This window comes from Poecilia latipinna, unplaced genomic scaffold (assembly GCF_001443285.1).
Source record: "Poecilia latipinna isolate Pla-1442-1.1 unplaced genomic scaffold, P_latipinna-1.0 Scaffold1593, whole genome shotgun sequence".
NCBI classification, from domain to species: domain Eukaryota; kingdom Metazoa; phylum Chordata; class Actinopteri; order Cyprinodontiformes; family Poeciliidae; genus Poecilia; species Poecilia latipinna.
This window is the reverse complement of record NW_015114209.1, coordinates 104,418-118,077: the sequence shown is the minus strand read 5'-3', so window position 1 is coordinate 118,077 and position 13,660 is coordinate 104,418. Positions and strand designations below refer to the sequence as shown.

General features: G+C 37.0%; 1 long non-coding RNA gene across 1 annotated transcript; it reads left to right on the top strand.

Annotated features, from left to right (window-relative positions):
* Positions 1 to 1,400: 1,400 nt before the first annotated feature.
* LOC106963891 (uncharacterized) lies at positions 1,401 to 3,427 on the top strand. The gene is made up of 3 exons (XR_001428276.1): positions 1,401 to 1,479; positions 2,666 to 2,755; positions 2,829 to 3,427. It is a non-coding gene; the product is annotated as an uncharacterized LOC106963891 (long non-coding RNA).
* Positions 3,428 to 13,660: the final 10,233 nt, after the last annotated feature.

Genomic DNA, 13,660 nt, shown 5'->3' with positions numbered 1-13,660 from the left:
CCCTCAGACCTTCAACAATGCACATGTGGAGCATTTCAAGGAAGCTCATTCATTATGTAATGCCATCTTTAATCATTTACCCTGCGCTCTGCATCAGTGAGCTGTGTTTAGCAGGGGTGATCTGGGTGTTTGTCACCTTTTAAAGCTAAGAGTTGTGTTGTAATTTGTTCTAAGGCTCTTTTTAGACCAACTGCAATTCAAAGAGTTTATGTCAAGCAATTTTGTATGCACCAGTGGGCGTGTTTAAAGGTCTTTATATAAATGCCAGCTTTTGTATGATAATCATTAACCTTTGTGTTTTAATTAGCTATGTGTCTAAAAAAGCCTCAGTGCCCTTGTATTCTGGCCATCCAGTTTTACTTGATCACCTTTCAAGCCCATGGGTTTACAGGTTTAGCTCAGCAAGCCAATATTTTGTTTACAGGATGCGACCTTAGCGTTCTGTTTATTCTGCTGTCTGCTCGTATTTTAGTGAGCGTTGGATTTCCTCCAGGAAGTGTCTCTTAATTGATTTGAGACTTTTCTGTGCATGAGTAACCCTTGTAGTTTTTATCCTTCTGTGGTTTTATTGTCATTCATTAAGATGATTTGAATTGAAATTGCTCTTTTCTCAACCAGATTGATGTTGTTTTGTGTCGCTGTTGGACATGGATCTGTTTTTCTTATCTTTTGAATTATTTGAAAGCAGCTGATCCTGCGACGCTTCGCTTTGTTTCATGTGAAATACAGAGACTTTAATGAAAATGAGGATAGATTTTTCTGTGTTTTCAAACTATTTGATTATCACAGACTTTTTTTTATGTCAAGTTTGCTTTCGTTTTGTGTTTGTTTCTTGATATTTCTAGGTGTGTTAAATACACTGAGGTCTTACAATGTGGGATAATTTAGTTTCTTGTTTCTTCCCTTTATGTATTTTGTTTTTTTCTCTTCCATGTTAGAATTGGGTTTTTACCCTTATTTTATTTTCAGAGCCATTTTTACCTGCATTAAATAGCCTCTTCCCTCCACAGTGGTCCATCATCCTCCCCTGTTTATACTCAGTTTTTAAGCTCCTTGATTGTTTTAAGCTCCTGCTTTCATTCTCTTTTGCGTTTTAGACTTGTTACAAACTCACATAGCATAACACCCTGAGCTTTAAGATATTAATCAGTAGGATAATGTTTAAGCATAAAGTCCATCGTTTTTTCTCTGAGTAGTTATTGGAAAGCAGAGTTGCACTGTATGGAATCTGAAATATTGCACTTTGCAGTCTTTCATGATTGTGATATTGCACACAGTGACCTTGTGTTGACGATTGATATTGGATGTATAGTACATCTCTAACCTGAGGTAGTTGTTTTCTGTCTGGTTTTATTAGCCTTTCACACATTGATGAAGGATTTTTGGTTTACTCTTCTTTCCAGTGTTTCTCCAGTTTGTCGAAGGTTGCAGACATTAATTCCTGTGCATCTCTCTTATGGCCCGACCACAGCATTTCTGGTAAGCAACCAGGTTTTTAATGGACCATTCGGCTGTAGATTTTCTGCTGATGTGCACATCTGTAACGTTTTATTTTCAGCAACAAACAAAGGCAAGATAATCATATCAGGGAGACAGCAACACAACTACGTGGTTTTGTTAATTTAATTGCATTTTCAACAATACTAGTTTCACTTCTCTGCTCTTTAAACTGTCAATTTATCAGAATCATATTCAGAAATATATCATTTCTGTAAATAAGAGGACACCTGAGTCCAGCGTCCTACAATTTTTCTCTTCTCTTATGAAACCTGGACAAGTTTGTCTATTACTGAGGAGTAACCTCCAAGCTTTGGTTCTAGTTCCCAAGTGTCCTTGTGGTTTTTGTGTCCTTACTACCAGGCTAAAGGTAATGTCAGATTCCATATGCTACTCTGATGTCACTCCTGCCCAAAGCCATGAAACCAGAAGCTCATGGCTCTCCAGCGCCCTCTTGATCTATTTTTAAAGGTGAAAACATGGCCCATGTTGGTCCCTTGGTGTGCATTTGTAAGCACCTGCTCGTGGCAGCTTCATGTAGTACTCAGGTCTTGACAGGAGAGACCTTGATCTCCAGAGATAACAAACCTTTCAGTCTTGCTCTGGAACCAAACTCTTCACTGGATCCATTCATACAGAAACCTGAAGCCTCAAACTTTTACAAATACACAAACCAGATACCTGGATAGTAATCAAAAGTTTCTGTTGTCTATTTTTTAATAATGAAAGTTGTTGTTTTTTATTCATCCCTCCATCCTTCAAAAGACTAAATCTCACAAGTATTTTTGGTCTAGTTTCTAGAGCATAATAACTTGGTGCACTTGAAATAAGACAAAACTAACTTACAAGTAACTTGTCAGCAAGGTTCATAACTGCTTAATACTCATTAATAAATATACTAGTCTAGATTGTTTGACTTAACATGGGAAAAATCTCATAAGTGAAATAATCTGCCAGTGGAAGTAGAAGTTCATCAATACTAAGAACATTTTGACTTAAAACAAGTTTATATATTTTGCTGAAAAGTTACTTGTAAGCTAGTTTTGTCTCAAGTGTAATAAGCTATTAAGGTCTAGAAACTAGACAGTCAGTGTTGTTTATTGTGTGACGATAAAGCATTAAATAATCTTAGAAAATCCTTTCTGTTTTTTTCCCTGGTTGTGCTCAGGCCCTGAAGATGAAAGCCTGAGTTGACAAAGACGCATCATTACCAAACTTCTCTGATCCCAGTTTCAGGTTGCGTTGGAACAGAAGCTTGGTGGGTTTGACCTTACTTTGTAGTGTAGTCTTCTAATTAGCACCAAGTCTTTGTGTTTGTGTCTGTTTTTAAGGTGGATTAGAAAGCTGCTAACATGTCCCAGAAAGACCTAAACAAAAAACCTTACTTGAAAAGATTGTAAAAAGCTGGGCTTCCAGTGTAATAAGCCGTCCCTTTTTGTTTTTTTACTCTGTGTAATGTGGTGGAGTTTATAGAAAGGTTTTATATTTTATGTATAAAAGTACTGAATCCTGCAAGCATTCCAGGTGTTAAACTACTGAGGTCTACAGGTCTAAAAAGTGCATGAAATACAGTTTTATTTCAAAATCCTTTCCACTATTACTGAGAGAAGATGATTTTTTTTTTAAAGGAAATCCAACCAAAAAGATTTTGCACACTCAGTTCACTAAGCTCAGATTTGATCAAATATTTCATTTGTTCAACAACTTTTCCTTCATTTCATGCATTATGTTGATCAAGTTCTAAGTAGACAGGACTAGGTTAAAAAAATCCACTTTTAATATTTTTAGCTGCATCATTCCAGCTTGGTATAGGTACAACACCCAAGTATGATTTTTCACATTTGAATGTAATTTTAGGTCCATATATATTATTAGCATGCTCATACACATTTTCCCAATGTACAATTATAATTTGGCAGCCCAAGAAATGGAAGTGGCAGGGTGTCATGGCTGGTTGTTTTTCATTTGAATTGCACAGGATTCATGTCACATTAAAGTTTGGAAACATTTTAGAGTTATTTGTTATGGTCTCCGTTTTTACTTCACAGAAATCTGCCATTTTAGCAGAGTTATGTGCACTTTCTCTATTCACTGCCAAATGTACAATAATTTGAGTAATTTCAAGCCAGCAGTCATATTTGGAACAATAATAAGTATAAGGGCAGATTTTATACACAAAGAAAATTTACTACAGGTTCGCTTTTATTTATTTTTTTTAGCAGAAGAAGAAATTCTGTACCTCTTTTTGAATCTTAAATGAAGTGAAGTCTATCTGGAGGTGACTTTTTGGTGTAGAGAAGAGTAGGAGCTTTAGAGAAGCGTTGGATTCATCTCTACTTTCCTTTGAAATAAACCTATGATGGATAATTCTGAAGTGAAAGTAAGCTGCAAAGTATACAAAATCTGCCAACCAGTCACGTTTTGCCAGGGGGGAAAAGACTGAATCTGTTAAGGTCATTGTTACACACTTCACAACAACAGATTTAGAAGAGGGGTGGGGAGGACACTTTACTGGCTCAGCACTTATAGAAACACTTAGCGCACAGGGAGAAAGAAATCTTGTTCTTTAAAGATTTCACAGGTTCCATTTTCTGAACAAGATGAGCTCAACTAGAAAAAAGAAGGAAAAACAGAAATCTCTGCTGATATTCTGTCTTGCATGAATTGTTTGGAGCTCCCATTCCTGTTAAAAAAAAATAAAAATTCCAAACAGCATCAGCCACCCTTTTAACTCCATTTCCACTTCTGTCTCCGTGTGTTTGGGCTCTCTCCTGCAGCCCCCTGCTCCTCATCACAGAGAACATGACTTATGAAGGATGGAGTGGTGTTATATTTTAATAATTAATGCAAACCCTTCATTTGAAGCGTGCTATTTGTTTGAAGGGTGAAGTCTTAATCTTCTCAGCCACATTGTTGCGGAGCGAGCTGCCTGTTTGTTAGGGGTGACTTGGCGTCAGTCGGCGTGAATTCTGCTGACTTTGTTCCCCTGGTGGGCATCACAAGAGGCAGGAGAACAAGCCAGAGAGAGACCTCAGAACCTTCCCAGACAAAAGTGGAGGAAAAGCGGTCTGCGGGACCTTGAGGGAAAGCCCCGATAAGAGTTTTTTGTCTTATCATGAATCCCACAACTGAATTATTCATACACTGCAATTATTTTCTATCTTTTATTTGATTCAAAGTGGAATGTGGGCGTGAAAGCAGTTCTTTGAAGTTTGGAAATGTTGGCCGCTGGCTCTGGAAACAAGTTAACAAAACAACATGTTTTGCATTGGCAGTAGATGCGTGCATGCCCTACTTTGATTACAAATGACAGCAACTCTGACTGTACCGCGTTAATTCGGGGACGTTTTCTCCAACAATGGCACTGCAGTGACAGCCAATAGCAGAGCTGTGATTTATTGTTTTCATTACATTTCCTAATGCACAAACGTAACGGAGCAGTGTTCGAAAGGTGTGAAAGAAAACGGTAATAATGCGAGCGTTAGCGAGATGTTGCTTAGATAACTCTCACATTGAATGTTATTGTCTTTAAGGAGGTGATTCTCTGCAAAGTAATCACATCTGAGGAAAAAAGTTGAATATTATTGAAAAGTTAATTTATTTCAGCTTACAGATGTAAAACTCATACTCCACAGTGTAAGGAAAAATATTTCTGCTACTGCTTATGGCCTCAGAATATTTCAGTGTTACATCAGACCAATTATAAGGGGATTTGTAATAGAGAAATATCAACCTTCAAAAATGTAGCTAACAAATGTGTGATGAAGACTTGGTCGTGTCTCATGTTTGCGCAAATAGACACATTTTCTCGCTTTCTAATTCCAACAAGGCAATAAATGTTTTCATTTTTATTTGAATCTGCGAACCATAAGTAGACTCACCTTTATGATGCTTATATATGAAGCAATTCAGTAACACTCTCTGTATGCCATTGATCCTTTTTTTTGAACAGTACTATAATCTTGTGTTACAAAGGATTAGTTTGTGGATATCCATACAATATGCAATCTGCTCCATGGAGGGTTTCTTTGCAAAGAGTAGTAAGGAATGTAATTTATGCCCAGTTAAATTTAGCTATGCGTATAATTGAAAAGCTCTCAACTATAATGGAAAGGCTTTAAATCCAATCTAAACTCTGTCAAAAGAATTCAGAGTGCCTTCTGACATGAGTTCAAGAGTTTGTAATGATTTCATTTTTTAAATTTAAAATTTAAGCCATTCATGTTTTGTCTTATGTTCTGGTTGTAATCATTTAGTATTCACAGTTTATGTGTTTCATTTGGAGGCGTTTCAGAGATGCACAGCTAAAATGAGTGAATATGTCAGTGGAAGTATTAGTTAAGCTTTTTGTGCAAAGGAAAATCCAATTAGGTTAACATTTTAGATCATGCAACCTATAAGAGTAGGTGTGTTTTCAATATTATATAAAATTCAAACTTCCTCATTTTCACCACAGCTAACTCACGAGTTGGCATACTCCATTTTGCCTAATCCTCCTGCTGTTGCTATATATGTATAGCAACCATTATATGTAAACCTCTGCATTCTAAACCATATTATGTCCTTAAACTCTAAAACTTTAAATGTTTGGTCTGTGATTGTATGTTTTTATGCTGCTCTAACCCTGAAATAAATCTCAAGCCTTTTCCTCTCTGAGAGCAGAGAGATTCACCCTGCAGATGCAAGTTAACTTTGCATCTAGACAGCTGTGAATATTCATCCTGCTAAAGCCGGAGAAACAGAACAGATTGACTTTGTCTTCCAAATGGAAGTTTATATCACCACCCTGGAGAAGGGGGGACTGAGTTTCCTTCGACAGCAAGCTATAGCTGCCCTATAATGCATTGTGGAGAGGAATGAGTAATAGCTGGAAGATTCACTGCATCGGCTGTGGGGAAATTTCAGATCGATTACTGCGTCGTGTAGGGGGGAGTTATCCAATTGCTGAGAAACTCCCCAAACAACCCTGTCCAATCCCGCCTAATAACAGCCCATTTGTATCGATCCTGTGTATGAAGGTTTTGTCACTGCTTTCAAAATCAGTTTCGTCTCTGGTTCCACGTGGACAACAAACAGTATCCCAAATACAGCAAATAACACGGGGTGTAACAAGTGTGTGTGAACACTGTTCTTTATAAAGGGTAGTCTAAATGGAAACTAAGCTCAGAACGCTAATATTTATAATCAGCAAAGAAGACAAGGAGGAGGTTGCTTTTCGAAACTCATTGAGGCTTTATAAGGCATGCAGTCTGTCAAGTGCTGCTGCCATAAATTTTGTCTCTTAGTAAGTCTGCTGACACTGCATGTTTATACCATGTGCAAATGGCACTTTGAAATCATAGTAAAGGTGAGCTATTATGTTTTCTTAAACATATTAGAATAGGTTTATTGGCTATGCAAATCCTGTTTATTATTATTCTGCACTAAATCATTCTTGGATAATGATATTTTAGTCTGCTCAGTTCTTTCTATTTTGAGATGTGCAATTATTCAACCTGTTTAAAAAAACAGAAGCAGAGCATTCACACCAACCAACAAGAAAGCAGCGAGTGGTTTCTGAATGGTAAGTCAACAACAAAACACTTGTGTTTTCCAGCAGCCATTGTACAGCAAACATAGCGGTAAAGCCAGCAGACCAAACATCTGGTTTTACCTTGTAACTAAGCCCGTCACCTTGCTGAGCTCATTTTCCAGACATCAAAAACATTAACTTATTGCCAACATTTGGCTGGTTGTTGTTTTTTTTTAAGTGCTTGGGTTGTTTTCAGAAGCAGTAAAAATCCAAATGAAAGTACAAAAATGTTCAAAATGAGAGTTTTGCATAATACAGCCCCTGTCATACTTTGTGTTGGTATGACAGACCAACACAAAGTAGTGCAAAGTTGTGAAGAAAATGAAACATGGTCTTCAAAATTGTTTTTCAAATGAATATGTGAGAAACCAGTAGATTTCTTTGAGCCTTCAGCTGAAAAGAAATCTACTGAAAATAAAAAAGTGGAACCTGCTGCCTTCAGTGGTCACCTCATTAGTTAAGAGCCAACTCGGTATAAAACCTTCAGTGAAGGTTTTGGAGGTTTATTGGAAAACATTAGTGAACAAACACCATCATGAAGACGGAGAAACACACCAGACTGTTCAGGGAGGAGGCTAAGGAGGTCATGCACTCCATAAGCCTGGTCCTAATAGCAGAGTGCCAAAAAGAAAGACATTGAACAAAGTCGCAAGAAAGCCATCAGAAGTTTCATGTGGAATAAATTGCTCTGGTGAGGAATATCAGCTACCCAACCACAGACATCCCTGTGATTGCACCATGGAGAAGCTTAGTTGTGGTAGCATTGTCATGTGGGGATGTTTTTTCTGACCAAAATCCTTTGAGAATCCTTAGCAATACATAAAAATCAGTGTTTATAGTTGGTTTGCAACTGCAAACTTTGCTCGAAAGGCCCGTAGCATGGTCGGAAAGAAGTCGAGCTGTCAATGTGGTTTCAGGACGTTCGTTTTTCCACACACCGTTCAAGGTATACATGACACGCATTGCTGAGTTCCTGTGAAACTTCTCCATTGCTGCATATGTCCCTGTGTTTTCTCATGTGTGCTTTACAACATCACATTAAACACTGCAGTCATAGCTAATCATCTTTACAAGCCTTTTAAAAGGAACAAGCTTCTTTAAGTTACATCTCCTCCTCTTCTTCAAATTGAGGACAGAACTGGTGACAAAGGTTTCAGATCAAATGAATGCAAATACAGGCCCTCTGACAGCCTTTGGGCCTGAAGTTCACACAAATGTGTTAAATCAGTCAGAAGCTGCAGTTCAGGTGCTGAAGCTGAGGCTGTCTCTTAAATTATAGATAACAGGCTCAGTTGGATACAGTGCAGGGGAGTGAGATGTACAGTCGTTCGTATGAGGAGCTATAGGCTAAGGTGAGCTAGCACCTGTTTGTTGTAATTGCCCTTTATTTGTATGACACATTTACACAGAATTAAAAGAAATAATCTTTTTATCTGCTGACATGTAAGTTTGTACTACCTGGAATAGCTTCAACCATTTCTAGTCAGAATATCAATCAAAAATCAAGATTATATGAATGTTCGAAATTGATTTGCATTTCACTGAATGATTCTTTTAACAAAACTTGCTTTATTGTTGTTTGGTGGAACCTTCTTTGTTGGAAAATCCAGGAATAATACAAATCTCACAGTTGGTCACCAGGTTTCCACTCATCTTCTTCAGATTACAGAACTTCTCTAAAGGTTCTTCACGTTTTTTTTTTTTTGTTTTTTTTTTTGATGCAGCTGGCTCTTCAAACTGTACAACATTTTGGTCAGCAGTGGTCATTTTTAAATATGCTTTACAATTAAGAAGAGTTCAGTTGAGTTGACTTACAGTGTTTCTGCGACAAAGAACAAAACTCATGATCATGTCATTTGGGAGGATTTTTATTCCGACTCGTGAGACAACCAGACATTAGAGACTGTTCATCTCTTGGTACAAACTCACAAAACATAAGAAATTCAAAGTTTCCCTCATTTCAGACCACAACAGTTTATATAACCTGCAGAGTTGAAACATTTATATGACGGTGTGTTGCAGATGGTGACTTGTCACTGTGCAGTGTGAACACAGTAGTTACTATTTTAATACTTCCTCTGCTCTCCAGAACATTACTTTTTTACCTGCTCAACTCTTGTTGATCTGCATTTGTCTGGAGCAAAAGAACAGAACTGTAATTGTATTTTCTTTTCTTTTATTATTGAAAGCTCATTTGACATCTTTATCTCAAACAAGCTGTATCGACAGATGTGTTGCAACTTGCAGCTCCAAGTAAAAGTCAAGCACAGAGTACAAACAATTGGCTTCATGGATTTTCTTTTCTCTTGCGTTTGCTTATTGGTTTTCTGCTGTTTTTAAGCATCGCTGCTTGCAAATTGATCTACCCGACACTTTCCTTCTGATTGAAAAATAAAAAAATACATGCTGCATGTATTACATTAAAAGTTTCACCATAGTCTTTAGAGAATGAATCAAATGATCCCTGGGAATAGTCTGCACACCACTTCAATTCTTTCGCATTTTCTCACATTACAACCACAAACTTCAGCATATTTTAATGGGAGACCAAGTCTGACACTAAATCTGAGCATAATTGTGAACACTTCTTACAAACAAATATGTCTACAGTGTATATATGTATTCAGCACCCGTCCTGAATCAATACTTTACAGAAGCTCATTGTGCTGCAATGGAAACAAAAGTCTTTTGGAGTACGTCTCTACCACATCTGTCTTGTACCTGAAATTTCTACTCTCTATTCTTTCTAAAACAGCTCAAACTCTGTCAGACTGGATGGAGAGTCATGCTGTTAATTTTCAAAGTTTGTTGGATTTGTATTTTCTGTTATTCTTTTAATTATAATTTGAATGGATGTGTTTGGTAACGTTTTGTTGTTTTTCTACCTTGTGCTGATTTATGAATCTTATGTCTATATGTCATTTTTTCTCATCTCCTCTAGTAACGCTTCCCTCACAGCTGTAATGCATTCCGTTAATTAGTCTCACCTGTAATAATTTCTCCTGAATATTAATCAAGTATTCATTCACTTTTGTGTAATTTCTACTGTTGCTTTATGACTCCTGCTCTTTTGCCTTCATAATCATTATTTTTCCATTATTCTGCATAATTCTGAGCTGCTGACTTATGTTGTTTATTAAATCCACTCATTATGTTTTAGTTGAAAAGAAAAAAAGAAAACAAAAGGAATTGTGTGCCTGGATGGTGTAAGATGTGCAGGCATATTTGTGCATAAAAAACATCAATAGACTGTGTACCAGAAGTGTGAAACACTGTCCAAACACCAGAGATCTGCAAATAGGAATGTTAGAAACAGCAGGGATGTGATTTGAAATGAGAAAACTTCTACAAATAACAAAGAAGATGCAAACACTTATTGAGATTTTACAATGATGGCTTGGATTCTCAATGACATTTTTCCTGGATGTTGTCTGGTCCATTCTAACATATGAATAAAGTATTGATCTAAACTATTCCGTTGCAGCTCTGGCTGTATGTTTAGAGTTGTTTTCCTGCTGGAAGATGAACCTCAGACTCAAGTCTCTTGCAACCGCCTGGTTTATTTCTTTTACCCTTTTTTAGCTCTGTCTATGTTTTCACCAAATCCTAGTGCCTTCAATGTTCTTGCTGAAGAAAAGTATCCCCACAGCATCATGCTGCCACCATTATGTTTTTGTAGGGCCAAAAATTCTAGTTTGATTTCATTTTTTTTCCACATACTTGTTGTGCCCCTGACATGGATTTTGGCAAACTGCTTTCTCCTTGCCACTCTTTCATAAAGGCTTGATTTGTGCAGCTCATGACTAATAATTGTGATTTTGTTTTACTTTGACTGCTTCTCTAATCAAGTTTCTGGAGCAATTGGAGCAACTGGATTGAATTTATGGTGAATCAGTAATGAAGTAAGAACAAATGCACACCGTTGTCTTTAGATTTTTATTTGTGAAAACTTTTCGGAAATCATATATCATTATCCTTCCACCTCACAATTATGTTTATATCGCGGGTTATCATATTAAATCTCAATAAGAGTGACTTTTATTTAAGTGCCAAATAACAAAACTGTTTATTATGAATGGTTTGGCAAGGGGATGTATGGCATTGCGCTTTGTAGAAGAATTTTGCATATAGTCAAAATGTGTCTTATCATGATCTTTGCCTGATAACCCTCACACAAAGTGTTTACGTTCTACCTTACTTCAAAACACTGCTGTTTTTGCCAGAAGTCAGAACATTTAGGATTATAATGTTCATTAAATGAGGCAGCACGTTGCCGAGGAGGCAGTCGACTTTTTGGATTTTCCCTCGAGACGATTATGCATCTAAAATTATGCTCTCGTTGCCTTCAACATGATCCACATTACATTTGTGCATGAAGGTGCTGCTCTTGCTTCACTTTGTAGCATTCTAATCCCACTTTATTCCGTTGTGGTTTTCCCTGCGTCTCAAGTACAGACAGGCAATAAGTCGACACCAACTCAAAGTTAGTTAAGTAATTAAGCTGTCCAACCTGATTAAGTTCATATTGATTAAACAAGTGGATAATTTAGGGTGCTAATGGCTGTGAATAGCCGTAACATTTCATTCATTTGCCAATATGATGTCCAGTCTCGGCCGTATTTGCTTGTTTTATGTCACACTACAGCTAAATGGCCTTTAGAGAAGAAAAGGTTCTTTGTTTGGCACAAAATCGAGCTTCTACTTTAAATGTTTCTGCAGATTCTCCACTGCGCTGACATTTGGCGCCACATCCAATGTGCAGTTTGATAAGTGCATCTGTCAGACTGTTCCGAATCACATTCCAAGTAGATAAAGCTAAACAACTATTAACCATTTCTAATTTTCAAACCGCGTCCCTATAAATTTCCCATCTTCTCATCGGCTTTAGCGCTGCGATATGAAAGTTAATAACCAGAAAGTCATCACTGGAATCCAGTGATATGTTTATGGTGATAAGGAGCTATTAAGATTGGTGTGAGAGGGTAAATGAGGTGGCGGGGAACTAAGCCTCTTTGTGACTGCGCATCAGGCCGAGGAGAGGGAGCCGAGTCATTAAGGTGACAGTGTGTGGACAAGATAATGAAAACGTCATATCTAAAAGAGGGAGGGGAAGACAATAAGCCTGTAATCTGTGCCTCAAGATGCGATAACCCATTACCCACATAAAGATGACATCTGGTGCATAGACTCCCGCTAGGTGTGAGATAACAGACCATTTTATATTTGGTTTCTTATGCTTTTCTAATTCCTTAGCCTCACCAAGGAAAGTCGTCCATGTAATCGCCACACATAAGCAAACTCTTTATCTTCTGGAAGCAAGAACTTTGGAAAGCTAAAAAGTCATGATTTTGATGAGCCTCATGCGTCAACATACCTGACCTGAATTTACCAGTAAGTTTTAACGGTGCTCCGAGGTGACGTTCTTTTTTCTTACGACATTATTAATACAAACTGTCTGTGCCATAAAGAAATAAATGAAACCAACTTACTTTAGATGGTACATTCCAACACATTTTCAACGTGGTAGTGGGAGGACGATGGTCAGAGCTGCTTTGCTGCTTCAGCACTTGGATGAGTTGATGTAATTAATGGAAACACAACTTCTACTCCACACCAAAAAAAATCCTAAAGAAAAAAAGCCCGACTGTCAGTTTGTAACCTCAAAATCAAGGATATTGGGATCCGCAGCGAGACATTGATCTAAAGAGCACCAACAAATTCACCCCTGAACGGTGGAAAAATATAAACAAAAGGTTTTGGAGATGCCTAGTCTGAACGTACATCCAGTTGAGATGCCGTGGCATATTAAGTTGTTCATTTCAGTTTGAAAATCTTCTAAAAGAACTGAAAGAAAACAATTTTTGCAAAATGGAGGTACAGCATTCATTTTCTATGCTCCTCTAATCGGAAACAAACTTGTAGAAAAATTCAAACCTGCTAACATGTCTTTAAATCAGAGTTAACAACCCATTTGTTTAGAAGTGCCTTTTATTAATAATAATAACAACTTAATTAAAAATAGATTATTTCTGGTCCAGACAGTAACCTTTCATTACTTCTACTTATTCTGTCACTGTAATGTAATGTGTCATTTCTGCTTAGGTTGTTAATTATGTTGTGTTTTTATAGTATAGAGCATTTCAAACTCCCTTGTTACTCAAATGTGCTGTTTAAATAAATGTGACTTGACTTGACTTTCACAGGGATATGATATAAAAACAGCTCTTCAAAAGGTGGCAAAATAATTTATTAGTTTTTAGGCAATTAAATTTTCACATTGGGCCAGGTTGATGATTAATAAAATTCTCAGTTGAAAACTGCAGGTTTTATTAACTCAGGTTATCTTCATCTGACAGTAAAATGTGTAAAAAAGTGCAAGTGGAAGAAACCCTTGAGGGGACATTTTAGTGTCGTAGTGCCTTCTTGGTTTAGCAGCCTGACTCAGAGGGCTTTTATGGTTTCTAAAAAAAAAAGTGCTTTTTCAAATTACCTTTCAGATTTAAAAATCATTAGAAAATTAGTGGTTTTGTACTTACATACATTACTTTAAAGCTTTTCTTGTTTTCTAGCTTAAAATTTAATAATTAAACT